This window comes from Nilaparvata lugens, chromosome 11 (assembly GCF_014356525.2).
Source record: "Nilaparvata lugens isolate BPH chromosome 11, ASM1435652v1, whole genome shotgun sequence".
NCBI lineage: Eukaryota > Metazoa > Arthropoda > Insecta > Hemiptera > Delphacidae > Nilaparvata > Nilaparvata lugens.
The window spans coordinates 19,048,529-19,061,393 of NC_052514.1; the positions used below are offsets into that span (position 1 = coordinate 19,048,529).

Below are 12,865 nucleotides of genomic sequence, written 5' to 3' on the forward strand. Positions count from 1 at the left end.
TTTCAAGCTTAAAATTGCATGTGTTATTTCAAATATTAAAGATGTGTCAATCATATGACAATTCTAAAATCAGGTTTTGTTCATGTTTTAGACAAAACAAACAAATACTCATCATTCATCCAACTACAATTCAGTGAAGGCTTAAATTGGTTAATTATCAAATAATTATGGTGTATTGTTCATTTTGAGTGATTTTATGGTATGTTTTAAAATATAAGAACAAAAGTAGCAATGCTTCGATTTGAGTGTGTTTTGAAATGAGCGGTAATAGTTATTTTCCCACAGATACCTTGAAAAGTGACCATTTCTGCACTGATTGCCGGCCGCAAAGAATCACTTTTCCGCTTAGTGCGCAAAGTATTACTTTGCTCACTCCAGATTTGCAGCATGACAACGCAAATAGTTAGTAGGTTATATGGAGCACCAGTGCAGGAAAATCAAAATTAAGTTGGAAACATTGACTGTGGTATAGTGAGGTCCACGTTATAATATGGCAGTGGAGAATGGCGTTGCCTATTTATTATGTGCCTTGATTAATTTTATTATTATTATTAAATTTTGAATAAATTAAGGTTTTTATTAATAATAAAACTACACAGATAAACATTTGATAAATTTCAGGAAATTTTACCCATAATTACCCACTTTTCATATTCAATGGTAACTGTAGGAAAAATTTAATGTAAAATATGTGCACAAAGTTTGTTTGCTGCACTCAAGAAACCATCATTCAGCACTCGCCTACGGCTCGTGCGTAAACGTTTCTTTCGGTGCAGCAAACTGTCACTTTGCGTACTAGTTGCACAAATAACTATTTCCTACAGTTACGTTGAAAAGTAGCCATTGCTGCACTGATTACAGAACGCAAAGAATCACTTTTCCGCTCTAGTGCGGGAAAAATTTTTCTGCACTCCAGATTTGCAACATGGCAACGCAAAATACTTAGTAGGTTATATGGAGCAACAGTGCAGCAAAATCAAAATGAAGTTGGTAACAGTGACTGCTGTGGCTGCTATAGTGAGCAGAGGTGCAATGAAGCGCAACGCGCTAATTATTATTCATTATATATTATAACCAAGGACAACATTTTTATTCAATTTGACAATAAATTAAGGTTTTTATCAATAATAAAATTACACAGAAAAACATTTGATGCATTTCAGGCAATTTTACCCATAATTACCCACTTTTCATATTCAATGGTAACTGTAGGAAAAACTTAATGTGAAATACGTGCGCAAAGTTCCTCTGCTGCACTCAAGAAACCATTACGCCCTCGCCTACGGCTCGGGCGTAAACGTTTCTTTCGGTGCAGCAAACTGTCACTTTGCGCACTAGTTGCACAAATAACTATTGTACAACTAGTGCGCAAAGTGACACTTTGCTGCACGGAAAGAAAGGTTTACGCACAAGCCGTGAGTGCGGAATGGCGGTTTCTTGAGTGCAGCAAAGGAACTCTGCGCACGTATTTCACATTAAATTTTTCCTACAGTTAACATTAAATGTAAAAAATAGGTAATTGGAGGTAAAAATGTCTCATAATTCATCAACTTATTGTGAGTGTTATATTGTGGTACTTGAATTGCTGATCATGAAGTATAGCAATCATTACACACAGAAATGTTCAGAAGTTAATGGAAATTTTAAAATTCAAATTTATTTCCACAAAGTAGGTACAAACATTTAACTATAAAACACAAATGCAATTCACCACAATCAATTCAAATAAATAACATTCCTTACTAAAAAATAATAAATTGAACAATAATAGCATTAATACTTCTATCCCTAACTAGTAAGAGTTATAATGCACGATCAAACTGAATATGGATTGAGGATTATCATTACATTATTATTCAAGACAATAGACAAAATGACAATAGATGTGATATTTCAAATTTATCCAGGAGTCAATTATTTTTATCTCATCTACAAAAAATCATAAAATAGTACTACAATAAAGATTATAATAACAAAATGATATGATTGATGTTTGAAAATAATTCCTTTCTATATAGGTATGAAATAATATATTTTTACTTATTTCCCTTTAGATCTACTATTTACAGGGTTTTCTAACTTACCTTTTTCGGAGAGTAAAAGTGAAATTCAAATATTTGTATTTCTTGAATTCAATGTTCATTGTTTTTCTTCAATTATTGGTCAATTTTATGAGCCACTGCAGCTGCCTACTATTTCACTTGCTCAAGATGCAATTACCATTCTCATTTGGATTTTCTTCATCCAAATTTTCTTAACATGAAAACTATACTGTCATATAAAACCAATCCGTTTGAATAATGTGGACTTACTATTTTGTGAACTGTTGAGCAATAATTATTTCAGTCTTCTATTCACATAAAGGATCATTTTCACTACACTCACACATTGAAAAATACAAATGATGAAAAAGTACTATTATGAATAGTATATTGTCTCAATGTTTAATTTCTGATTAATAAATGATTTTTGTGAAAGTAATTATAATTTTGAGTGTTATTGTACTTTTACAAACCCTGAAGTTGAAGACTCACTTTTTATTGTTATTAATATTTATTGTAAAAGAACAATTTTGGGATTTTTTCCTTTGTACAAAAATATGGAATAATTTTTTCCGGATTTGGGAAAGTCGGAACACAGGTTTATTGTGCTAGATCTAAATATAAGACAAACGGTAGTTTAATTAGATTACAAGTTTTGAATGCCATGGGTGTTGGAAATAACTCAGTTTACGGTAGGCCTACTACCATTCTTGATAAAAACAATTTTACCATTTTTACATGTTCTTAGAATTCCTAACATTTTTTTAATACATGATTTTCAAGTTTTAGAGACCAAAATAAGTTCTTCTGGCTACTTTTGACAGTAATTCTGATTTATAGTTTCAGATTGGAGATGAAATTGAGTGTTGAAATTGAGGTGGATATAACCTACATAATATTTGGACGATTTGTGACAAAATGAGGAAATAGAAGAAGTTTTGGGCAATAGCCTGTTTTTATTTTCCAACTATCTAATAAATACATAATTGAAAAAATAATTTAAACTATTTCTGAGAAGCTTTCACCACCCACTAATCTTTGTCACGTTATTTTTTATAATTAAATAACGATTAGCCTCCTGCTTGGCATCAATCGGTAGAGCATGAAAATATTTTAATAATTATAAAAATCAGGTCGTGGTTTTTAATAGGATACAGTCTCATAAAAATCTTTATAGGCCCAGATATGAGCTTCCACAATAATATTGATAATTTATTAAAAAAATATATATATAAAACTTATCCTATAGTATTGAGGAATAAAAATAAATCGTACACCATAAACAATTTGATACATATATTAACAAATATCTCAAAAAATAAATCAGAGCAAAAATATATAGAGTGACAGAAATATATAATACTAGCCGTCAGGCTCGCTTCGCTCGCCATATCCGTCTAGCCAGGGGGCTCCGCCCCCTGGACCCCCGACTGGATCGTCAAAGAATGAGATCAGCAGGCTCGCTTCGCTCGCCTGCATTTTTCATTTGAGCATTTTTATCATATGTTAGGACAATCCAGTCGGGGGTCCAGACTAAACGTCTGGCTAAACTGATATGGCGAGCGAAGCGAGCCTGACGGCTAGAAATATATTATTCCCAGGATTGAAGTAGCAGTGCCCAATCAATTTTTCCGCGATAAATACATTTAAATCTTCAACTTGGTGCCAACCTACAAAGTCAACTCAACTTAATGCCAATCTGACAAAATTATTAATTTAGTTGCCAGTTAACAACTTTTTCGAAGAGGTACTCTATCTAGATTATAGTTCTATAGTAACATATGATATGGAAATTTCAATTATAATTAAGAGATTGGGAGAAGAAGAATATACATGCTAAAAGACGAACTTTAAACCCTTAAAAACAACCCTTAGAGTTGAAATATTGCCAAAAGATTTCTTAGTGCGCCTCTAAAGGGCCAACTGAACATACCTACCAAGTTTGAACGTTTTTGGTCCGGTAGATTTTAAGTTATGCGAGTGAGTGAGTGAGTGAGTGAGTGAGTCAGTCAGTGAGTGAGTGCCATTTCGCTTTTATATATATAGATAAGACAAACAATAATCAAAATCAATAAAATATCACAGGCTAATACTATTCTTTAAATTTTATAGCACGAAACGCTACCATGTGCTTTCATTTTCATGATCATATGCATTTATTTGCATGTAGCTGCGATATCAGCTTGCTAATACTTGTTGACTTGGACAATTCTATTTCGAATAAATTTTCAAGTCAGCATGATAAATTGACAAACTAGTAATCCAAATATATATATTAAATTCTATAGTTTCTAATAGATTTCTTTGTAATAAATATATTTTTTATCTCAGGGTGCGAGATTCGGCACCTGAAGGAATAAATAGAGCAATTCATCTAGTGAATCAAAGCTACATTAAATTATTGCAAATTACATTGTAGAAAATATGATCATATAAATAATGTATTAACAGCCTAGATCTTGGTCTTCTTTGGTTGATGGATCATTTGATATATGGATTGATTCGTTATTATCCAATAAAATACCTTTTATACTATCTTTACTTGCGCAAGTATTTTTACCAAATTCTTAATTTATAAGAAACCCTTTTGACGAGCTAGCTTTGATTCTTATTTAATTTCGAAGCACTGAGGGCGCCCTATCACTATTTCAATATTTTTCACTCACGTGCCGGAATTTTCTATAAGCTGCTGATGTCGATCCACTCCTGGTGGTCCTGGATTATTGTAGCCGGAGTCGTCTCTTCCAAGGGGTTATAAAGTTATTCAAAAATGACTTGCTTTATATTAGCATCACAAAGTCTTATGAGAAAATTTAGTAATTCAATTTAACTTTAAATTATTAAAAGATACAGTAAGGTATTGCGCTCTATAATTTTTGGTGACCTCTCATGGTGGTAGTTGGCAGGCGAGTGGGGTTCTCGTTTCTCATTTTTACAATTTTCATTTCAGATTTCTAAATTTACATAAAATTTGAATATTCTGTTCCTCCGCACATTCAAGGCTCAAATAGACCGTACCAAAATATTAAATTATTACTTGTGTTACATCTTTAATAATTTCTTTGCCTTTGGGCCATATACAAAATATAAACTATACAACAATAATTTACAAATTCTTGTCATTTGTAGAAATATATACAAATATATTTGAACTGGCTCACTATTGCCGCCTATCAATTGCCACTATTTGATTGGTGCATGCAAATTATTACAGTATTCATGGCTAGTAACCTCCTACTTCCTTAATACATTTAATTATTTTTGTTGGGGTTTTTAAATATGCTTTTTACATGCAAAGTAATTTTTTACAGATTATTAGTTGTTTCGTATATTACAATAATTAGCCACGTGAGACGTTTAGTTCCTCAAGTTGCATACTGTTTTGCCACAATAAATTTCTGCCTAGGTGTTTGGTCAGATTCTACGTTGTGTGACTCGGTCGATCAGTAAATGTTTTATGCCTAACCTCAAATTTTCAATATTTTATATAATATTATATGGTAGCAAAAATTATTTCCATTCCTCTTAGGCTGTGGTACAATTTAGCCAGGATGTCTGATATTATCTAATCTTCAACATTATCATCTTTGGCGATATTAGCCTATTATTTCACTTAGACCTATAAATCTTTCAACTAGGGATTTTTATTTATCCATCCAAATTTAAATATGTTACATCTTTTAAAACAAAACGTTTACAGCATTACTTGGTTCTTGAATTTTTTGTTGACTGGGAAAACCAGATAGACAGTGCCGAGGAATCTTGGAGTACCTCCACACAGACTGGTGTGATGGCAGTGAATAAAGACTGATCCTTCTGTTCTGTCATCGAATAGATGGGCCGTTCTACCAGTTGCTCTTTTATAATGCATTTGAACATCTTTTTTCAGCATTCTTTACAAACTTGGGGAGCTGATTGAAGAATTTATACTCCATACAAAATTACTTCTGACTTGGAGAAATATGCGGCGCAGAGAAATGGAGGCGGATCAGCCAATTACAGTGATGGATAGTCATAGGTAGAAGCGCAGTTGCCGATTTTTTGATTAGAGTGAGTCGACTGAATGCTTCCACAGAGGAAACTCTACAACTCTCAAACTTTAACATGAGCGCTTGAATATTCACTAGAAATTAGAGAATGCTGGCCGGTTCAGAACAAGGTCTATAAATACAGGAGGTCATGACACGATCCCGTGATGCATTGCACAATTGCCATTTTGTGGGGTTTTAGTTCACCAATTTTCAAAATTATCAGCTGTTATCATTATAGATATTAAACAACATATGTGTTTATTTGTAATTTTTTCAAGGGATATGGTATTGCTTGGCTCTGAATTGTGAAAAATCTGGTGTGGCGCACTCACACAACTTTCCTTGCTGTTATAAAAATTGATCACCTGACGCCAGTGTTCTCGCGCATCTCAAGTCTACTTATAAACAAAGATCTTAGGCAGCTGGTGACAGGACAATAACGCTGGAGACATACGAGGTCTGCTATCTCTTCATAGTGAATCATTTGATAGAATCAACAGTTGCCAACAGTTTGCAATTGGATAATCACATTTTCTCGAATTTCGAGCTTATTTTCAATTTTAGGTGAAAATGTTACTGAACATTAATTGTAGAGATTTTCATGCTCAATCTTTTCCACTTGTAATTTTTTGTTTAAATTGTATCTGAAATCTGATAATTGAGAATCTAAAATCAAACTTTGCATAGATGGGGCGGAGCTCCTGAAATTTTTACAGATATGGGACTTGTGGCAGTTGGTAGAGCTCATTAATGACTATTCCAGGTATGAATTTAATCAAAATCGTTGGAGCCGTTTTCGAGAAAATCGCGAAAAACCATGTTTTTTACAACATTTTCTCCATTTTAGCCGCCATCTTGAAATTGTTCGAGTCGGATCCTTATATTGTAAGGACCTTAAGTTCCAAATTTCAAGTCATTCCGTTAATTGGGAGATGAGATATCGTGTACACAGACGCACATACACTCATACACACACACATACAGCCCAATACCCAAAAACCACTTTTTTGGACTCAGGGGACCTTGAAACATATAGAAATTTATAAATTGGGGTAACTAAATTTTTTTCGGAAAGCGAAACTTTCTTTAGGTACCTATGGTAATAGGGCAAGGAAAGTAAAAAAGTTATTCTGACAGAATAATAGTATACTTTTTTAGATTCCAACTAGGAACTGAATTGTTGATTTTTAAATTTAATTGATTGGGAAATATAAACCAAAGACCTTGCTTTAAACTGTTTTTGAGGTTAGCATTTGTCCCAAAACCTTATGAATGTTAACATGTTACAAGAATAAGAACAATTTATAATTATAAATAAAATATCAGGGCACCGAGCTTCGCTCGTTATTTATTTATTAATAAACAGAATTCAATTCTTTGAAATGATTGGGAAAGGACTAACAGACACAGCCCAAAACTGTTTCCAAATTTTGATTCATACACTAATATCGGGGGACCGAGCTTTGCTCTGGAGTGTGAAAGCATAGACAATTTGTAACGAAAGATTGAATTTGTAGTTTATATTTATTTATTCATTTTGTCAGTAATACAATTATTTTTACAGTTATATGAGGAAGCACAACAGGCTTATGACCAAAACTGTCCCTTTTCAAATTTATATCGGGGCACCGAGCTTCGCTCGTTATTTTTATTTATTGATAAACAGAACACAATTCTCTAAAATGATCGTGTTTATATTTTTCACAGCTGGCTATATGTCATCTTATGAATTTCGGGGATGCGATATTTTGATTTTTCACATACTCACTCGCTCACTCACTTTTCTACTATCCACAGCCAAGGATGAATTATCCTTTTAATGTCGTTCAGCGAGTTTTCCCAAAGATGAGACCTAGTGCAATCGAATCTTTATATCATAAACCTATGTTCCTAATTTCCTGAAAATTGTTAGAGCCGTTTTCAAGATCCGTTAAACATAAATAACCAGATATAAAAATAGCCAGATATAAAAATAACCAGATAGGTATATAAATACAGAAATTGCTCACTTAATATAATAGGATAAATATTCCAAAAAGTAGCAGGTTGTGTTCCATACATTTGAATTCAGGTCAAATTTTAAGTCCAAATATTTTAAAAGATAAATGTTCTAATTTAGATTGTTTACATACCAAATTGAATAACAAAATAACAATCACTAATCACTTAGAACTGTAAAATAATGATTAACTTTGAATATTATGATATATACAATCTCATGTCAACAAATCAGATAATTTTGATCAAGTCAATTAAAATTTCTAGATTTCTCGCGAGATACGGTGAGGTAATTTGATTACACAGCTGATCTCCCACACAGGCACACGCATCTTCTGTTATCGACAGACGACGAAATCATCATCTGTTTTTCCAAGGATGTATTATCCTTTTCATGTCCTTCAACGAGTTTTCCCGGGGATGAGACCTAGTGCAATCGAATTTCGATATCATAAACCTACTATATTTCAAATTTCGTGAGAATCTTTAGAGCCGTTTTCGAGATCCATTGAACATAAATAATCATATAACCAGATATAAAAATATACACATATATACAGAAATTGCTCGCTCAATATACTAGGATTGTTGAACCATTCAGCCTATTATTGAAATTTCATTATTAAAAAATCTAAAACCTGATTTTACATATTATTTGAACCAGAATATTGTTTTTTACATTCATAATGCATGATTTTGTTACCAGCAAATTGAATCAGATTGGATTTTGAAATTAATCTTTTTTGTTACAAGAATAAGAACAATTTTCAATAATAAATTATTGAACCATTCATTATTTAAATTTCATCATTAAAGAATCTAAAACCTGAATTTACATATTATCTGAACCAGAATATTGTTTTTAAAATGCATAATGCATGATTTTGTTACCAGCAAATTGAATCAGATTGGATTTTCAAATGTACCGCCATAAAGCCCCCACAAAATGGCCGCTCCATAAGGAACATGAGTGTCTTGATCTGGTTTCTATAGACCTTGGTTCAGAATGACAACTTCCCGGCTGTTGTATCCCTATTTCTGTATGCCTTCTCTGCTGCTCATGCCCCTCCCAAGTCCATGGTAATTTTGTATGGAGTATAAGTGCTGCTATCTGGAAGCTTTTCTGAGTCCTAGTCAATCTGCTACAGGGTATATCTGCACCTGGAGTTTAGTGAAAGTGCACATTGCTCCTTTTCTTCTGTCTTCTTTGTCTTTTACATATCCTATTAATGAATGATATGATTATGTAACTATAGTCCAGGCAGAATGCTCAAAAAAAGGGGTAAAAGGAAAAGTTTGACCTCGCAGTTCTGTTTAGGGAAATAAGGAGGTAAACATAACACAAGCCCCCACCCCTACCTCTAGTGCTAAGGAAGTGAAGGTGGTTCAAATGTGCTATTTTTTGTTTCTAGCATATAACTCAAAACCTATGCATCTTACTCTATAACAAATTGAACCTTACATTACATTTCCTACAATATTCATCCAACATCTTTCTCTATAAATCTTCTATAGTTTTTGAAATATCCACTCTTGAGGGTATAACATTTTTGAAAAAAAAACACATTTGCCTCTAATTTCTATATATATATATTGCCCTTAAACTTTTCAAACTTTAATGGAGAAAATCCATACTGATAATGGGCTTATAGAGCATCAAATTCTCTCCAATTTGTATAATTTTCCAACAATGCACAGTAAAAATTCTAATTGTAGATCATTAATTTCTCTTTATCGGGATGTATTATTTCACAATTTCAAATTTTCCTTTCATTTTTACAGGAGCTTTTTTAATGTAGGGGATGAAATTTTCATCTTTTTCAAATGTAAAATCAGCGGTTCTACTTTTTTCAACAGAGAGGCTAAAGATGCACAATTTTGCTACATCTACCACCAAATTAGTCCTTATGGAGCTGCTAATTCAAAAATTGAGTTCCAGACATCCCCTTCAAATTCCATAGTCGAATGATTAATTGTTGTAAGAAGCTGCTAAAACAATGAAATAAAAACTTGATATAGTGGAATAATTACTCAAATTGCGAAGAAGTTAATGCTCAACAAATCTAACATAAGCATTAATTCTTACTATGCATTTATTAAGAGAGTTATAAGCCCTGGAAAAACAAAGAATGTGATAAAAATTTGTTATTTTAACAATTTTACACTTTCAATAGCAAACATCTCGTATTCTAAATACCGTAATGGCCGATAATATGGAAGATAAAGTTTGTACAATCATTCATGACAACTGGACAGATCACAGATCTCCAAAAAAGTTATGGAATGTTTTCAAATTTATAGAGAAAATGGTGGCCGTTTTAAATTTTATTTCTTGAATAATAAAACAAACTGTTCATTTTACAAAAAATACAAGAATAACTTTTTTATTAAATTCAACTATGAATAGATTGTCATCTACTTTTTGAAAATTGAAATGAATATTAAGTGAAATATGGCAGCTTTAGTGATGGGTGACCACTAAAGGCTTGCCTCAATGATGCAACAATCTCCATTTGCATAGCATGTTGTTAGTAAGCGATTTTAGATTATTTCAGACAATGATAAAACAATAAAACGTTACATAACCCTCTAAAGGTAGGTCACCTATCACTACAGATAAGAAAGATGAAAAGTTATAGATATCCAGATAGAATTAATTAAACTGAATTCTGGATGGCAATGAGCGAGAAAACTATGTTTGCAATGCTGGAGAAAATAAAAAATAAGATCAATGATAAGTCGATAACACCTTCACAAATATTAAGCAAGTAACATGCTTCATAAGTAAATTAAGTGTTTAATAACCCATGGCTAAATCAATAATAAGCCATGGTTATCAGATTAATGAATTTATTTCCAAATAAATCATTATACAAAGTGCGGCAGAAAGGATGAACGGTTTTCAAAAAAGTAATATGTCGTTACCTATGCATAAAAAAACATTTAATTACAGAACAATATTCACATTATTTTACAATTTTAGAAAATTAATGTTTGGATTGTACTCTTAAAGTTGGATTGTACTCTTTCTAACATTGCCCTGCCAATTTGTTCGACTTCCTCACGAATTGCTCCCTTTAGTTCTTGAAGTGTACTTGGTTTATGCTGGTAAACACGTGACTTCAGGAAACCCCACAAGAAGTAGTCGCACATGGACAGGTCTGGAGAACGTGGAGGCCAATCAATGTCACCAAACCGAGAAATGATGCGACCACAAAAAACAGCCCGAATTGCTTCCATTGAATTTCTTGCTGTGTGAGCTGTCGCCCCGTCCTGCTGAAACCATACTTGCCGGATAGGAATACGTTTCCTTCTTAATTCAGGAAGGAAGAATTCAGTGAAAATCTGTCTATAACGTTCTGAGGTTACAGTTACAGTGATCCCGTTGTCTTCAAAACAGTATGGACCAATAACAAATATACTGCTCACAGCACACCAAACTGTCACCTTGGGACTGTGTAATGGTCTCTCATGCATTAATTTTGGATTTTCATCTGACCAATAACGATAGTTCTGCTGATTAACGGTACCATTCAAATGAAAATGTGCTTCATCTGTCGTAAACAAAATGATGTTTTCATTTTGGTCAAATATGGCCTCCATTTCTCAAGCAAAATTCAGCTGCTTTACATAATCGCCAGGATTCAATTGTTGAACCATGGCCATTTTGTAGGGATGAAATCCTAGACCTTTATGTAAAATACGCCTTACTGACCGATCACTGATGTTCAGTTCAGAAGAATGTCTCCTAGCAGATCGATTAGGACTACGGAGTATGACTTGCCGAACTCTTTCCACATTTTGTGGAGTGCGTACAGTGCGATGAGCCCCTGGTGGTCGTTTATTCATTACTGTTCCTACTGAACGAAATGATTTTACCCAACGTAAAATGGTGTTACGAGTGGGTACATTTTCATTTCTCGCAAGATTGAAATGACGACGAAACTCGCGCTGAACTGTAATGATACTCTCATTATTACACACAAAACTGTCGTAAGTAAACACACGATGTTGCACATTCCACGAATCCATGATGCCGATTAAACAATGACTAGAAAAAATGGTATGATCTGCCGAACACATGTTCACTTCAGCTGGCCCAATCCGACAACCCAAATCAGAATACTATCTGTTCTAAAAACATCCACCCTTAGCATAAGAATCCGGATTCAACTAACTTAATAATTATTAAATTATAATCATTGTAGGTACAACATATAGTTTTTGAATACTTTATACATAGCCTAACTTCATGACCTAATTTATAAATACACTAGCTGTACCCTGCCACGCTTTGCAGTGGCACATTGTGATTGAATGTTATTTTTTTTCTGTGGCCCCCACTATATAAAAAATATGTGTTGGGAACCACAAATATTATGCTTGTTAAATAAATTATGAACATCTGTGTTATGTGAGCTGTTAAATCTGGTTTATTGTGCAATTACAAAACTAAAAGGAAAAATAATGTTTTGTGTGAGAAATAAAATGAAAAAAAGCAAAATTTTTAGAAAAAAGAAATTAAATGAGTAAATGAATACCTATATATAAAATAGAAAATTATTGATGGAAAATAATTAGATTCTAAAAGAAAAAAAATTTTGAGAATAGTCTCTTAAAAAGGATTGATAAAAAAATGAATTAATAATATTCATAATATCTAGTTTGTAATAAGGTCTTCACTATAATTTATTCTATTTTCAATTATCCAAGTTTTTGTTTTTGCTTTAAATATATTAACCAGTACCATTTCCTTGATGTCCATTGGCAGCCTGTTGTAATCTTTGGTCCTAA

The 12,865-nt window shown here is 32.8% G+C and overlaps 1 protein-coding gene across 2 annotated transcripts in view; it reads right to left on the reverse strand.

Moving 5' to 3' along the window:
* Nucleotides 1-12,219: 12,219 nt before the first annotated feature.
* Nucleotides 12,220-12,865, reverse strand: part of LOC111064108 (gastrula zinc finger protein XlCGF57.1-like) — an 85,916-nt gene continuing 85,270 nt past the window's right edge. For both annotated transcript variants that reach the window (XM_039437777.1, XM_039437775.1), the window contains exon 4: nucleotides 12,220-12,328. The gene's annotated coding sequence lies outside the window, so the exon portion shown is untranslated. The remainder of the gene's footprint in view (nucleotides 12,329-12,865) is intronic.